This window comes from Rhipicephalus microplus, chromosome 1 (assembly GCF_043290135.1).
Source record: "Rhipicephalus microplus isolate Deutch F79 chromosome 1, USDA_Rmic, whole genome shotgun sequence".
In the NCBI taxonomy this organism is placed as follows: domain Eukaryota; kingdom Metazoa; phylum Arthropoda; class Arachnida; order Ixodida; family Ixodidae; genus Rhipicephalus; species Rhipicephalus microplus.
In genome coordinates, this window is record NC_134700.1 from 66,686,671 (window position 1) to 66,704,506 (window position 17,836).

General features: G+C 44.3%; 1 protein-coding gene across 1 annotated transcript in view; it reads right to left on the bottom strand.

The window, feature by feature from the left end:
* Positions 1 to 17,836, bottom strand: part of LOC119178734 (alkaline phosphatase, tissue-nonspecific isozyme) — an 88,264-nt gene that overhangs the window by 53,882 nt on the left and 16,546 nt on the right. The gene's annotated exons all lie outside the window — the stretch shown is intronic.

The window sequence follows — 17,836 nt, forward strand, 5'->3', positions numbered from 1 at the left end:
ATCTTATGCCAGTTACTTTTGGTGCTTTTTTTATTATACACCTCAGTTGTTTCTGTTTGAAGTCTTAGTTCCGTTCGAACAAGCAACCGTTCTAAATCATTTTATCTGTAATATTTTTTTTTGTCTAGAAGAACACAAAGTGTTGCATAATTTTATATGTTTAGTCCACGCGTGAACATTTAGTTTAGTCTGCGCGTGGAAAAGGCACATGCTTTGAACCCATTAATGGATTCAAAGCATGTGCCTTTTCCTGATTAACCAATATTTACCTTTGTTACTTTGTCTCTTCCGCTGATACAGTTCACAGTGTTTCATAATTGATAACTAGAAAATACTAAACGTTGCATTCTTTACGTTATCCAAAATTATTCACAAATGCGGCACAGCGTCCAGATGGACTCAGAAACCCACTTACCAAGCAGGGCAGCACCGCCTAAACAGAAGTCCTGCGGCCGGCAGAAGACGCTTTTTGCGATAGTATTACTGCACTTATTGTGTGACGCTGCCACCATAAAAAAAGAGCCAAACAGCCAACAAACAAGAAAAAAAATGTTGTCCGCCCTAGAAAATCGTGACCAACGTGAAGGCACTTTAAATCTTGTTCGACGTATACTATACCGGGTGTTCAAAATTAAGCTTTATGATTTTTTTAAAATTAGGCGCTCGAAGGCACGTGAGAACCACTTGTGCAAATAAGTTAAGCGGCCAGGGGGACAGAAAGTTAGATGATAATTATCGCTGTCAGCAGCCCAATTAACTAAAATTTAATAATTAACTTTTTACTGGCTGCGGTAAGTTGGCATGTTTATATTGAAAAAATGTAGGCAGTGGTGTTTGTACACAGTTTCAGTTGGAAGATTTTTTCTAGCACGCCTGTGTTCCGAGATATCCGGCTCCAAAGTTTAATTGTCTTTCGCACGATTACGCATGCAAGAGGGTGAGGGTCCGCGCAAAGCTCCTCCCTAAAGTGACGCATCTGTTGCGTGTGGTGTTTAGTGTGTGAAGAGGGTGGAAGCGTAGGCATAGGTGATAGCAATTACCCTTGCCCTCTTCGGCCGGCGAAATCAAAATGTGACAGCGCGGTGCGCCATGAGCCTTACGCATGATCCTGATGAACGCGATAACAGGAGACCATTTTTCGCGACGTTTTTTCGTGACTTTAGATCACACTGAGACATCTTCTTGTGAACGCGTTAGCAGGACCGTCCTGCACTAGGGTGCCTCCGGTTAGAGCACAGCGTCTCTGCATTGAAGGTCTACCAAGGAAATCCACGTGGAGTCCTTTCGAGCTAATATGGCTGCTTCTGGCGTGAGGTATTCTACCAAAGTAAAAGTAGACGTGGTGCTTGCAATGGCTGAAATGAATGGCAACGCTTCGTTAGCAATGGAGCTTTACGCGTCTCGCCACCCACACCGTCCCCTTCCAACAAGGCCCACTTTCACAAACCTGTTTCGACGCTTCTGCACAACAGGCTCTGTCCACCTTCCGAGACGGACCAGGAAGGCAATCGTCGATGAAGACTTTGAAATCGACGTTGTCGCGTGCGTAACCTCGATGCCAGAGCTCAGCATCCGACAGATTGCCGATCAGTGCGGTCGCAGCATCGGAACAGTCACAAATGTTTTAAGAAAGCACAAGTTCCATCCATATCACGTTTACCTTCATCAGGACCTAAATGAGGCGGACTTTGAAAGGCGAGTTGACTTCTGCAATTGGGGCCTCATCAAAACTGATCAAGAAAATGACTTTTTGCACAGAATAATTTGGACTGATGAAGCTCGGTTTTGCCGAAATGGAAGTGTTAATCTTCACAACGCCCATTATTGGGCACAAGAAAACCCACACTGGCTGAGGCAGCACAAGCATCAAGTTCGCTGGAGTGTGAATGTGTGGTGCGGCATACTCGGGGACAGGATCATCGGACCTCACTTTTTTGAGGACAACTTGAACGGAAAGATGTACACAGAAGAAATATTAGGTGTTGTCATTGATGATCTTGTCTGCAGTCTTTCCCTGAATGACCTGCGCCAAGTATGGTTTCAGCACGATGGAGCACCACCACATTTTTCTACCAGGGCGAAGAACTGGTTGGACAGACGTTTTCCACAACAGTGGATTGGGCGCGCAGGAGCGATGTTTTGGCCACCAAGATCACCTGACCTTTCTCCGCTCGACTTTTTCCTTTGGGGCTACGTTAAAGATCGAGTTTACGTAACAGAGCCCAGCGATGTTAATGACATGAAGGACAGGATAACATCTGCCTGTGCGAGTATTCCTGCAGAAGTACTGCGCCGAGTCATCGAGTCGACGCGACAGCGGTTCATGCTTTGCGTTGCTGCCGAAGGCAGGCATTTTGAACACTTTTTGGGGCATTGACGTCTTGAGAGGTGAAGAGTTTCGATGAGATTTGTGCATGACCGAAATATGCTTATGTAGCAGCAGGAAATATGCGTTAGCAAGGATAAAACTGTTTCAGTTATTATTGGTGGAGTTGTTGCTCTTGTTTCAATAAAAGTTACAGTACTCGGACATCAGCAGTCACGCTATTCGCGTAGCCCAGGCAACGACCACGCATGCTTCTCTAGTGATTATTACGCACGCGCACTGGCATCCAGATTCTCCGCTCGCACCATTATCTCGGCATGGTATCTGCCACTATCGTTAGAGGCTCTGCAGTTGCGTGTTACGACACTGGTTGCAAGCGTTCTTCGATTTTTGATTTCGACGGCCGAAGAGGGCAAGGGTAATTGCTATCACCTATGCCTACGCTTCCACCCTCTTCACACACTAAACACCACACGCAACAGATGCGTCACTTTAGGGAGGAGCTTTGCGCGGACCCTCACCCTCTTGCATGCGTAATCGTGCGAAAGACAATTAAACTTTGGAGCCGGATATCTCGGAACACAGGCGTGCTAGAAAAAATCTTCCAACTGAAACTGTGTACAAACACCACTGCCTACATTTTTTCAATATAAACATGCCAACTTACCGCAGCCAGTAAAAAGTTAATTATTAAATTTTAGTTAATTGGGCTGCTGACAGCGATAATTATCATCTAACTTTCTGTCCCCCTGGCCGCTTAACTTATTTGCACAAGTGGTTCTCACGTGCCTTCGAGCGCCTAATTTTAAAAAAATCATAAAGCTTAATTTTGAACACCCGGTATATACACCAGGTGTTTAAAATTAAGCTTTATGATTGTTTAAATGTAGAAGCTCGAAGGCACGTAAGAACCACTTGTGCAAACAAGCTAAGGGGCCAGGGGGACAGAAAGTTTGATTTTGTTTATCGCTGTCAGCAGCCCAATTAACTGACATTTAATAATTACCGTTTTATCAGAATCAATTACGGACCCCATCCTGAATATTCGAAGACCCAGCTGCTTATATACAATCACGCGATTTCGTAATTTTTGTATACGCCAGGAACACACAAGCTCTTCTGTTCTAAATGGCGCAGATTTTCAGCACCTTAAGTTTCAGTGGTACAGCGCTTGGTGTGCAGCAAGACAATTCAAAGTGACATTCACTAAATTGCGATGCAGGATTCCACCTTTAAACTTTTATTTATACAGACCGGGTTTTGTTCCTTCCCGTCATTGTTATTATTGTAACAAGCAGAAACTATACAGCACTTTTTCACAGAATGCCGCAGGTATCAAAACTTAAGGAAAAAGTTTTTAACACCAGCTTTCCAAAAACACGGGCTTGAGCTGACTGAAACGGTACTACTCTCCCTCGGGGCTTCGAAACTAGGTCCTTGCGAAAGGGACATATATGGAGCCGTATATAACTATATAAAAGAATCAAATCGGCTACCATGCTAATCTCATAAGTACATACTCATTACTTATTTTCGTCTTTAGTCTATTTCATAGATTTTGCCGTATTTTATTTATTTTGTATCCCACTGCCGCGCGATTCATGGCCGACCCCCGTGGTGGATTGAGCCATTCCTCTTGGGACCGACCGACCGACCGACCGACCGACCGACCGACCGACCGACCGACCGACCGACCGACCGACCGACCGACCGACCGACCGACCGACCGACCGACCGACCGACCGACCGACCAACCAACCGACCGACCGACCGACCGACCAACCAACCGACCAACCAACCAACCAACCAACCAACCAACCAACCAACCAACCAACCAACCAACCAACCAACCAACCAACCAACGCTGCTTTCGCTGTCTCAAGGCGTACCTGAGATTTGTTTGCGTTGTATCACGACAATATATAAGCATATGCTAGACCACCTCTGCAAATGAGATCCACGGGGACACAATGTTCGGTGATAACCATTGCTGTCACCTTTAATGAACTTTAGACCAAACAATAAACTAAGTTGTGACTGCAGTACTCCGGCGGGTGTTCATAGGAAACTTAGAGGCTATTGAATTCTTATACTCGTGTAGTTCTACTCGGGAGATTTATAACATTCCAACGCTGATAGACACAAAAGATTTTATTCTTCTTCTTCCTCTTCCCAGTCCACCCGCCAAAGCAGTTCTTCGTCGTCTTTGGGTCGCTACACTCTCCTTGGCTTTGTTTTGTCCCTCCGCTGGATATAGGTAATCACATTGCTGTTGGCAGCTATTTCTATGACTCCATCTTCCGCTATGTATCCGATGGTCTTTAGTATCCCGTCTTTTGTAGCCGTTTTGGTCACCTTAAATGGTCCCAACAGTTTCGCACTATGACAGTCATAGCATTTCCGTATCAAAACTAGATCACCTAGAGTGATACGGGGGACCTTGTTGTGCCGCTTGTCGAATGCTCGTTTAAGCGACTCTTTGGCTCTTTGCAGTCTTCTTGGTTTCTACAAGTTGTAGTGTGGTTTTAATTCCCAGTGTATCGTCTGCAGGCAGATATGTCGGTTATGCTGAGGACTGCATCTGAAAGCACTTGTGTGGGATCGATTGTGATGTGACACTGCTGCTTGAAGGCAACATTTCCACCCTCCTGGAAATCCCGGGTACATGCTTATGTGTTGCTCTAAGCCTCGTATTACCGCTTCAGCAAGCCTGTTGATTGAAGGATGGTGTGGGGCCGTAAACTTCAGGGTGATGTTCTTTTTTTCTCCCTACTTTGCAAGTTTCTGGCTCCTGAACGCCAACCCCTTGTCAGACACAACGCATTTCACTCCCTTGAACATGTCTCTATTCAGTAGTGCTATGACGGTTTTCGCATTCTCCCTTCCTGGCTTGACTGCAACGATCCTTCAGCATTCGTCAATGCACACTGAAAAAGACTGAGTTTTCCTTACGCCTTCGCTTTTCTTTTTCTTTAGCTCAGTGAAGTCAACTTCAACGGTTTCAAATGACTCACTTTCATGACCTGTGAAAACCATCGTGTCCGTTTTGTGCCTTGTTGAGTTGACAGTCATGGCACGAGCTGATGTAATCGGCAACATCCTTTTTCATTGCTGGCCATGCAGATCGCCTTCTCATTTTGTAGTAGGTTCGCGAAAACGTGTCGTGTCCTCCTGAATGTGAACTATCATGGTACAGCTCAAGAACCTTTCGTACTAGCGCAGCTGGAACCTGGAACTTTCTATGGGCATCAATTGATCTGTACTTTCCCAGAGCTTTAGCAAGTTGACACTTTCCTATTTCTGATGGCCACTTATTACTAGAAGCCGAGAAAGTGCATCGGCATCTCGTCATTCTTGCCCGCTTATATGTGTGACTTCAAAATCAAACTGCTGAATTTCACTGATCCAGCGGGCGATTCTCCCTATGGTTGAGAAACATTCAGCAAATGGGTAAGCGCCTCATGATCAATGAATAGTTTGAATTTTGTTCCATTGATGTAGCATCGAAGATACCTGATAACAACAGCCAATGCTTCCTTTCCTGCTGTGCTATAGTTCTGCTCTGCCTTCGTAAGCGTATACCAGTAGTAGCCAATAACTTGGACTGCTCTGTCATCTTTTCGCTGATACAGAACAGCACCTGCGCCGAAGTTGGAAGTAGCTGTCGTCAGTTCAAAAGGAAGGGTGAAATCAGGCAGCGTTACCAACGGGTTTGATGATATGGCTGATGCTAAGTGATCGCAAGGCTTTACATTTTCATCAGTCTAAATAAAATCTGTATTCTTGAGAAGAAAATTGTTCAGTGCTTTCACTCAGGCCGCAAAATGTTTAATGCAATTTCTGAAGTGTCCGGCAAGCCCAAGAAAAATTCTGAGTGCGCGTACATTATCTGGCTTCTTCATCGGCCGCACACACTCCACAGACTCTTTCTTTCTACTGTTAGTCAATTCATTGAGGTTGCATCCAAAAAATATAATTTTTGCCTGAAAGAACTCACTGTTCTCAAAATTCACTTTCAATTTAGCTTCTCTCAGTGCGATCAAAACAGCCGTCAAATGGTGAGCGTAAAAAGTCTCATCTTTTAAATCGACTAAAATATCCTTATCATAAACGTTACAAGTTGCTCCGAGGAAGGATTGTAAGACGCCTTTCATTATGTTATGAAACCAAGCAGTGTTGTTCTTCTACCCAAAAGGTAAGCGATTGTATTCATGTACGCCAAATGGAGTGACAAAGGCTGTGTAGGTTTTATATTCTTGTTCAAGGGGTACCTGCGAAAATTGTTTGCAAAGATTTATTCGGGAAAAAACTTTCCAACCTCCCGTTTTTCAATTATTTCGATGCTTGGAATAGAAAAGGGAAATAGGTCTGTTTGGTGATTCAAGACTCGGTAGTCTGTACGTAGTCTCAAAGATCCATCTTCTTTTGGGGCCAGCGTGATTGACGAGTCGAACGTGGACACTGATGACCGTATTCTGCCAGCTATAACATATTTTGACTCTCGCTTTTCAACCAGATTTCCTCCTCGCGCGACATGTTATAAGGCTTTCTCCTGACCATTGTACTGTCTTTCAGCTTGAATGGAACCAAAATTTTTTTGTTGCCGGTGGCTATTTGCTTAAGCAGACAAGTTCGGGAAATCCGCGGCGGGCTTCATCTTCACATGGAATAAGGCGATCCACGATGTTCAAAGCAGCGCACGTTTCTTTTGCCTTTTGTAACTTCATCATTCCGACTTTAGAGTTTTCATATTAAGTCATGACAGTAAAAATTTGTAGTCACACCATTTCACTACGAGAGAATCAATGTCAGCGTTCTTGCCTTGAAAAGGGATAATTGTTCTCACCCATTCATGATAGATTTTTCTTATCCCATCGAAGCTTTTTACTTATACTGACCTCCCTCGAATAATTTCTTTTCTCTTTACAAGTACCTCATTTATGAAAAACACAGATGCTCCACTATCCACATAGTGTATCAACATCTTCACCATTTACCTTTAGTTTGATATATACAAGAATAAGAATCGTTATAAAAAAAGTCTCCAATTTTGTCGTCAGATGGGATTGCGCACCCTCTTTTATTCGTTTTTTTTTTCAGTCTCGTATGGTTTCGAAGAACCCTAATGCTCCTGGTCGTTACTGGCCTCGAAGATAAAGTTGACCACTCGGTTTCGGCCATGCCAACTGTCGAAATCCCACGACCTCCAAGGTGCCTTCTCTGAATGGTAATCTGACCTACTTGGATTCTGGAAATTCAAATCCACTGAGAGGTTTCTGAAAAAAAAAAACTAAGAGTTCCTCGAGTTTTGGGCGATTGCACTTGTGCCTGTCTCTAAGTTCCTTGGGAAGGCCGCGAATAATGAGCGGTATTATCGCAGTCTCCGGAAGTTCCGCGCTTGCCATTTGAAGAAGTCGCATTTTCTCATAAAAATACTCTAGGGGCTTTCCTGATCGAAATTTGTAAAAAACTGCTCGGTCCCACCTTTCAACGATGTTTTCGTCGAAAGCTGCCAGGAAACTCCTTTTACACTCATCGCATGTGTCGGTCTCGTGTCCAGCGTAGCGAATCTCGTACCACTTTTGAGCCAGTGCGGCAAGAAACGGACGCATATTCCTAATGCGCTCACTGGATTCGTGCCACGAGTTGTCTACACGCGCGTTTTCGTAGAATTTGATCCAAGTGTCCGGCCTTGTGCTTTCACTATCGAGTGGATCAGGCTTTGCTGCCTCCTTGTAGAGCCTTTGCTGTGTTTGGATGACGGCAAGAAGACTGTCCATAAATTGTTACTGTCGCTCTGCGTACTGTTGCTGAGAGTAGAGGATTTCCATGAGGCGCGAGTCAATGGAACAGTCTTGTTTGCCTGGCGAAGTCCTTGACGACGTTTTCAAAAGCGGCCGCATGATATATTTTTGAAACTCGGAGTACTTCAGTTTCAGCTTCACTGACAGTTGGTGGTCAAGCTCATCCAGTGTCTTCCCAGCTTTCTGGGCGACGAACTCACGCAGTTTGGAAGTCGTTATACCATCAGGCAATTCATACGTGTGTTCATCCACTTCGCACGTCCAAAAAGATGACTTGTCACTTGAACTTCGGCATAGAGTGAAAGTTATCCACTCATTTGTGTTCTTAAGGAAGACTGCACCAATATAACATTTCAACACTGACAGAGACAGAAGATTTTATTCGTATTTTTTCTTTTACGCCGTCCTTCGGCCGAAGCAGTTCTTCGTCATCCTTGGGTTGCTACAAGAATTTAACATCTCCCGCTGTAATGTTTAATTGCGGTTCACATGATAAGGCGTCAAATACAGTGAGAATCAGATAAGAACAATCTGCTAGTAAGGCTAGCAGATTGCTCATATAATTGTGGTAATCCGACTGCTACAGTATGATTAATGTGTATGCTCAGTCAACCTGTACATTTGAGTATATTACCATAATTAAGGCCGCAAGTCATGCATGGTTCGAAAATATAATACGCAATTTCTCCCTTTGCCTTCGCATATTCGAGCGGGAATACGGAGGCTTGTAAATACCTTTAGCATAAATACACTGACATGCTGACTGGCTTACAACAAATGCAGCATTTTTTTATTTTTTTAAAAAGTACCCCCCATAGCTCGGCCAAAAAACACGCCTGATTCATAGCTATGTTGTGCTGAGACAAGTACCCTATTTCAACACTACTCGCTCATCAGAAGTCCCCGAAGTACATGACTTCAGGAAAGTGAGCAAACTCGTGTTCTCATACTGTTTTTTTTTTCTCTTTGTGAAGGGTACACATCTAAAAAAAAGGGGAAGAGTGAATGATGTCGGTAATGCAAAAATATTTGTTATAATACCACCAGGCCTCTGAGGCTCTGAACATTGATTCACTCTAACACACGCTTAAAACAACGTGGTAAGGAAAAAAATAACGTCGGCAGGTGGAGTGCTAAACTTTACTTTGCGTGCGCTCTGGAGTCGGTGTTTCAGGAAGAGCAAGGCGCCAAGCTTATCAAGCTGGAGTAAAGACTGAGATGACGAACAAAATTTGAAAATTCTGATGAAGACTGCATTCCGCAAAAAGGTCATCATTCGAAAAAGTGAGGGGGAGGGAAAAAATAAGGCACGCATATAACCGCATAATTTTTTCCGCAGGGAAGGAACATGCCTGCGAACCAAATCAAACGCAGCTGGTGTTTTTGTTTTCGTTTTTTTTTGCCACACGAGCTCTAGGTTGGAAAAGGTACCGGAGATACACCAGTGTAAAGTTGACTCTACAAAAGAAGGGTGTCGAACATCGGCGTGGACTCCAATGATTTTATATAAAAATCATGGTAAAAGAGCAAGCTAACGTATTAAACAGTTTTCTTCAAAACTAGCAGCAAGGCGAGTAAGAGATGACGTTGCAAAATTTTAAGCGCGCGTACTAAGCACGAAAAGTGCAACCGTTTTGTACCGTGTAGCAGTGTGGACAGACAGAATAACAAAAAAAAAAGAATTGAGCTCCATGAAATTCTAGTGCCAATTTTTTCTGTCCCTGTTTGCCTCTTAAATCAGTAACTCATCACTGACCAAGATGCTCACCGACCTGCGAAACGCTGCATCTGACGAGGCAAGTTTTCAGATAGGCACGTTAACGAGAGCGCTCATTCCGCAACCGATAAGCTGCCTATATTGCGCGTGCAACACCCTCCAGTGAGCACACCTTGGTAGTGGCTAATATAAAGTCCTTTATTGCGGCGTTATCGTTACCGAGAACGAGCACACACACTTGCAACACTTCTGGGGAACCAGAGCACAAAATGACACAATGAAGTAGGCATAAAACTACGCACACACACGCACTGTACTGAGAGTGATGCTTTATTGATTGAAGATTCATGCGTTATCTTGGTGTACATAGGACAGGCTTAAATCATCAATTGAGGACTTGCCATACAGCGCTTGCGTCATTTCAAACGATCCTCATTGTGTGCTTTTATGGGCTTCTTCATCAACTATCAAGGCTCACCAACCAGCCTATCAGTAGGCCCAAACAGTAAGCACGATACTTCATATTCCCTCCAAACATTCACGAAGTTTTTCAAGTGGATTGTACGACCGACAAGCACCAGTTCAAACCTACGCGTAACCTCTTGTGTCCAAGTATTCGAAAAATATCTAATAACAAATCGAATGACGTTACATTGGATTCAGCCCTCCAGTGTAATAGCGCATATTAGAAATACAGCATAGTTTTACATTATAATGACCAAAGAAAATAAACCTGCAAAGAATGCTTGAATATGGATGTGTTGCGTTTAACGTAAAAAAACCGCCATTTGATTATGGAAGACGCCGTAGTGGAGGGATCCAGAAATTTCGAACACATGAAATTATTTACCGTGCATCCAAATCTGAGCACACGGGCCTACAGCATTTTCGCCTGCATTGAAAATGCAGCCGCCGCAGCCTGGATTCGATCCCGCGACCTGCAGGTCAGCAGCCCAGTACCTTAGCCACTAGAACACCACAGCGGGTCAAACCTCGAATAAAGTAAATTATAGAACAGAATATGTAGACTGCGACTGTTCTCATCCAAAACTCGCCCCCGTATTCACAAACACTCCTCGACTCAACTTTCACCCTTCACTTGACAAAGTTGAGCACTGCGCCCCCACTCGGTTAAAAATGACACTCTGCTACACAAGAATCGCAGCAGATTATCGGTGGTACGCGGTGAGTTGCAGTGCCTAGAGAAGGCGCCCCAATCGGCTTTCTCAAGTGAAGGTAAAGCATTGAGTGAAGGGACGTTCGAGAGTACGGGGGTTAGTTGCAGCTAGGGTGAGATAAAGACTGGGCGGCAACTAGCGGGTCCTTTGATAGCTGAGAACCCGTCGCAGAAGTGTGAGCCATTATTCTTCGTCGTCATCGGCCAGCGCCACGACAAAGTGCATACATAGCGCCTCGCGGATGCGCACTTCGCTTCTCCGCTGAATGATGGAATGGTGGCATGGCGGGTGCCATGCAAGTGTACTTATAGCACAGTTGTCCTAATTGTGTTCAATAAGGCAGCTTTGCCTAATACTGGTACCAAGATAGGGGCACGTGCAGCCTCCTCTGTTTCTTTCCTCGTCTTTTTCTCCTTGTTCTCTTTATTTTTATTTACTACAATTGTTTGCTACTTTTTCTCTTTATTTATTTATATCTTGTTCTATTTGTCGCTTTTACCTTCTTTGAATTTCACGCTCCATTTGTGCTGTCATGTTTCCCGAGCCACAGTAGTAATTTCCGCTCTGTATATCGTCATCACGGCAATCGAAGAGGAAGGAGACCACTCTTTGGCGCTATGGCGCGTGCTCAATATGCTACAGCTCGCTGAGGCATGTGTGGTTTCGCCTGCGTTACTCTAAAGAACGACGGCACCATAGGACAGCTTGGCTCCTTATAGCAGCTCCACAGTAAAACTACTCTATAAAGGCCACTCTTTCAGCTTCCTTTGTCACTGAGCAGTTCTGTCATGTTTTGTAGTTGTATTTGAGTGCAAAGTATACTAATTATGACAGAAATTGAAGTTAATTGTAGCTGATGACAGGAAGGACACTTCCCGTTCGGGAATTCACACGCACAACCTTTGAGTAACGCTGCTGTCTTATATGTCTGCTGTATTCACTTAGTTGTGTCTAAGGAAGCGCCTTGAGCCTTGCCGCAGTGGTCTAGTGGCTAAGGTACTCGGCTGCTGACCCGCAGGTCGCGGGATCGAAACCCAGCTGCGGCGGCTGCATTTCCGATGGAGGCGGAAATGTTGTAGGCCCGTGTGCTCAGATTTGGGCGCACGTCAAAGAACCCCAGGTGGTCGAAATTTCCGGAGCCCTCCACTACGGCGTCTTTCATAATCAAATGGTGGTTACGGGGCGTTAAACCCCACATATCAATCAAGAAAGCGCTTCGAAAAAACGTTTGCCGCCGAGTTGGCATTTGGACAGACGGGAGCGTAATCACGAGTTACATTCGCGCAAGTGATCGCTATGTTTTTGGCAGGGTTGCCGAGGTATTATCACGCCCTAATCTATGCTTCCTCTGCGCATTTCACACTTTCGCTTTCACACTAAAGCAAGCACTTCCGCAGACGATTTTATTTGAAACGTAAGACAACGATAAAGCATTATCTGCTGCTCTATCATATTTTACGACGCTATACAAGACGCTCTCACGAAATACGCACGACATTCATTTTTATCTACAACGTCAAAGGTTTTTGACGTCATAGATCATGTTACCCCACATAAGCATCGCACGTCTGAAGGGAGCAACGTGCCTCGCAAGGTCACCCCGGCAATTGCAACAGGGCCCCACGCGTTCATGCGCGCGGACGAGCCTCTTGGTGTGCCAATCAGAGTGAGGGATTGCCGTAGTCTTATCGGCAATGTGAACAGAGCTGTAATGATAGCGAGGTCCTACACACTCCCTCCTGGTCACTGAAGGACGGCGTGAAACATTGACCTGAAGCCGGAACGCCCAAAGACGTACAAGTACCAAGTTGGGGGCAGAATAATCTCCCCATATCTGCATGAAAAGCGGTTCACTCAGAACGCTTTCAGCGAGCTTCGGTTTCATACTCTGCTTGTTGGGGGGGGGGGCAAGTGCAGTGCATCTAGTTGATCAACCCAGACAACATGTTGCAGTCTCTCGAAGCACAATGTGCGCCGTTTTCAATGTTCTCGTCAAAATTCCAATAACTATTATGCTCAGTGGTGCTCTTCAAGAAGCAGCGTAGCTGCCAAATGTAGAGTACCTAGAGCAATGGTTAATTCAACTACGCATGCGCAATGACGGTACATTTGAACCAAATACAATTTCACCATTTTTCGAAAAACGGAGTGAGTGGGCCAACGCGCGCCGAAGTGTTTGTATTGTTTTCACCTTCCAGAACAAGCGGTGATCGATTCGGGAAAAGGGACTCTTCAAGGACCTAAAGGTTGTTTCTATTATATGAAAAAAAGCTAGGTTACCACTGCGCCATGTACGGCAGTTGTCATTTTCTAGTTAAATGGGATCGAACTTTGAATCATCCGCAGGCGGTAGTTCCATACTACAGTACCTAGAAATGCATCTGGCACTGCTATCGTGTACCCCCATGAAAACTTTGGGAAGTACAGGCTTCGGATTAGATCGCGTTTACTCGCGGACACTCTACAAACCTTTTGCACTGTTTCAGTTTCGTTTTTTGCGCAGCGTGCGTAGGGGGGAAGGGGGGTGCGAATCCCCGAAGCAGCGCCTATGTTATTCAAAGCGGCTGAAAACCACTAACTTTCTTGATTTGCTGCGACTTTGAAGCACTACAAGTTGTATTTGACCGTTTAAGCGAAGCGTCCTGCACTCAGCGCTGCGCATAGATGTAGCTTCTCATGCTAGCGCACGATACTACATCCAGTTGACGTTTTCTTTTTTTTTCATAAATGCTCCCTGCCAAAACTCGTTTACATCGACTGCAAAACGACGAAAAAGCTCAGTAGATGCACTGTCACAATCCTCTAACCCGACTTCACAACAAAACGAGAGATGTGTTGGGGGCAGTGCACTCGGACAGAACGCGCGTCGCATCGCAGTAGACGACGGTGAACTGTTGCTCACTTATTACTGTACTGCTAATTTTTGAAAGAGATAGTGCGTACTTTCGAGAAAAAGACAAGCATGTTTGTTTTCAAATGTTGTAAAAAAGAATTTACCATATCTTGATGCGAAACTAGAAAGCAATGACAGAGCATTGCACACCCTTGTGGCTGAATTGTCCGGTTTTCAATTCTACTTCATAGTCACGAAAAGTTTTTGCTACAAGATTTACGCAGAAGAGCATGAAGCTAGTTTCAATTCTCCCCACCAATTTGGTTTTCGACCTGACTACTCGACAGAGCTTACCTTGCTCAGCTTTACTGACCGAAATAAACAAGCCATAGACGATGGATTACTTACTGGGGCAGTTTTTATTTACCTCACGAAGGCTTTCGACGCAATTAACCACCGGATCCTTCTGTGTAAACTTGAATCTTTTGGAATTGTGGGTCCCGCTTTGCAGTTCATGCGCAATTACTTAACAAATCGCTCACAGGTAGCTTATGTCAATAACATTGCGTCATCTGCTAAGCCAGTTACCATGGGCGTCCCTCAAGGTTCAATCTTAGGCCCTCTTCTATTCCTACTTTTTATTAACGACCTACCTAGTTCCCTTAACCATACTAACTGTCTTCTTTACGCCGATGAGACTACTATTTTTACATCTCAGAAAACAACTGCTGAACTTGAAAGTAGCTTAAAATCCGATCTCTGTAAAATTTATCAATGCTGTGTTAACAATCATCTTTATATGAATCCCTCTAAAACCACATTTGTGGTGTTTTCATCCGCACAGAACACATTTCCCTCACCAGTTTCCGTATCTCTTAACAACCATATTATTTCTGTATCGGATCATGTGAAGTTCTTAGGCGTAATACTAGACAAGCATTTGAAATATAACTATCATGTACTCTCAATATTAAAAAAAAGCTTCTTTTGGCATTCATGTTCTCATTAAAGCCCGCCCTTATTTTCAGTCACGCATTATTTTATCATTATACTATGCATATATTCATAGCCATCTTTCCTATTGCATTTCATCCTGGCGTAATACATACGCCAGTCACCTGGAGCCCCTTCTACATCTTCAGAAACGGGCACTACGTCTGATCGCCTTCGCTCCATTTCAATCGCCTTCTACGCCACTCTATTTATTTTTCCGTGCTTCCAATTAATCTTTTATTCACTCTAAAGTTAGCTATATTGATGTACCGCCTCATTTATCATGGTCTATGTGTTTCAGGGCTATCCACACAACATCTTGTCAATACTAATAACACCAGGTTTTCAGCCTGTCACAATTTCCTTCTCCCTAAAGTGCGTAGCAATTATGGAAAACTAACTCTTAAATTTACAGGTGTATCCGTATGGAACAACATACCACTTGAAATAAAGTTAAAAAAAATAAATAAGAAATAAAGAATGTCCCACATTCTATTCGTTTCGCAAAATGTTTAAAGAGTACCTAATCACAAAACGTGTTTTCTAAACTCTTCCGTCGTGCCTTACTCCTAATTTTAGTATTTCTTTTACTCACTATACCACTTGCTGTTACACAGAACTTTTCTTGCCTTGTTGTTATGAAATTTTAACCATTCTTTGTTTAATTCGTACAAAGTGTTTTTCACTGCTTGCTGCATTGTTATCGCACTTGACTTATTCTCTAACGGAGGTCCCCCCGGCAGTTTTCTAACTTCGGGACCTCCTCTGTACTGTAGAATTTTATTCATGTAAATGTATGCATTCCTGAAATAAAGTTTGATTGATTGATTGATTGGTTGAAAATTCGATATATCTTCATACCACATTTTTTACACTCAGAAAACAAGCGTCGCGAATCTCAAGAACGTAATCCATCCGAAGCAGATGGGAAGCCTGTATTTCCCATATTTCCCAATGGGCCGCTGAGGAAGCCCGCATAGACACTAGCGCCAGACTTACCTCTTAACATTTTTATATGAAACTATGGCACAGGCTAATCAAGAAGGGACTAAATCTACCGAAACATTAGGTTTCAAGGACATTTCGCTGAACGGAAAGGAATCGTGTGCTGACACTTCTTTGAGAAGGTTCGAAAAGTAGTGTTAGAAAAGCTAGAGTATTCATCAAATAAACAGACTTTACAGAACAATGTAGTCATTAGGGCCGAATTTAAATAGGAAATTCTTTAATACAAACTACAAACAATAAAAGTTTCATGTAAAAAGACCGCCATCAACCCTCATCAAAAAGGATTTAAGTGAAATCCACATCTGCATGGCCTAAGTTTTGCATCAAAACAGAAATTGTAGCAGGTTTTACGTGCGAAACCGCGATATGATTATCAGGCACGCCACAGTGAAGGGCTGCATAAATTGAAACCTCCTAGTGCTTTTTAACGTGCTTTGACATCGCCAATTGCACGGGTCTCCAGCATTACGCCTTCAATGAAACACGACCGCCGGGCCCGCGACCTGCAAGTCAGAATTCGAGCAGCGTAACCAGTGTAACACCGCACGGACTATACGCGGAATAGTCAATTTTTGAGATTCTTCTTCGCTACAAATTACTGACTTATCACACGTGGTTGCACTGAAAAAAAAACTAACATTCACTTCAATTCGCATACACACAGCAGCACGCGATTAATTTGATTTATATGTGGGGTGTCCCACATATAAATGTCCCACAATCACCATATGATTACAAGATAGGCCGCAGTGGAGAGCTCTGGAAATTCGGACCACCTGCGGTTGTTTAACGTGCACCCAAATCCGTTTTCGCCTCCATCAGAAATGCCGCCGCCACAGCCGGGATTTGATCCCGCGACGTGCGGGCCAGCAGTCGAGTACTTTAGCCACTAGACCACCACGGCGGGGCAGCAGCGGCACGTGCGTACGAATTGTTTATAAGTCACTGACACGGCGCTGCATATGTACGAGCGACAACGATAACGTCGGCCTCACTTGTAGACGAAGCAGTGAAACATCACGCGCTGTTATTCTGGACAAAAAGTGGCAAGCAGTAAACTTTAACGTGTTCAGGGCGATAAGCAGGCTCACGGTGCTCCCCAGTCTCCCGTCATGAATTCTTGAACAGTTCGTTCACAGTTGAATATATATTGCGACAAGCATGAGTGTCTAAGTTAAATAAACACACATTCACAGAAACGAACGCACAATTAAACACATAAATGAACACATAACTGAGCGGAGAAGGACTTAAACACTAAACCAACAAGACAAGCGTTAGATAAGTTCCTGTTTGTATCAGTAACCCCGTATTCACAAACACTCCTCGACTCAATTCTTCACTCGAAACGCTACTTCAGAGGCGTTTTCCCATGATTGATTGATATGTGGTGTTTAACGTCCCAAAACCACCATATGATTATGAGAGACGCCGTAGTGGAGGACTCCGGAAATTTTGACCACCTGGGGTTCTTTACCGTGCACCCAAATCTGAGCACACGGGCCTACAACATTTCCGTCTCCATCGGAAATGCAGCCGCCGCAGCCGGGAATTGAACCCGCAACCTGCGGGTCAGCAGCCGAGTACTTTAGCCACTAGACCACCACGGCGGGGCAGGCGTTTTCCCATACACAAACCGCCCTTCACTTGAGAAAATCTGGAGTGTTTGCTCGAGATTGTCAAGGAAGCAATCGAGCTACTTTGAATCGTCGCTCGAGTGAAGTTTTTGCGCCAACACCGCGTCCATGGCGGAGCCCATCTCACTTTGACGGCGTTTCTCGATCAATTAGGCTGCCACCACCACGTTCTTCCGACAGTGACGGTACGCGTTTACTACGGAGCAGTCTTCGAACGGTTTGGGAATAGCTACTGTGACATCGGGGCCGGCAGGTGTGGTGTCAAGAGGAGCACTCACCAATGCCATGATGTGTTATGTTTCGTGCAGGAGCCAGATTACCTGCCTTCATGTGTGCGTAT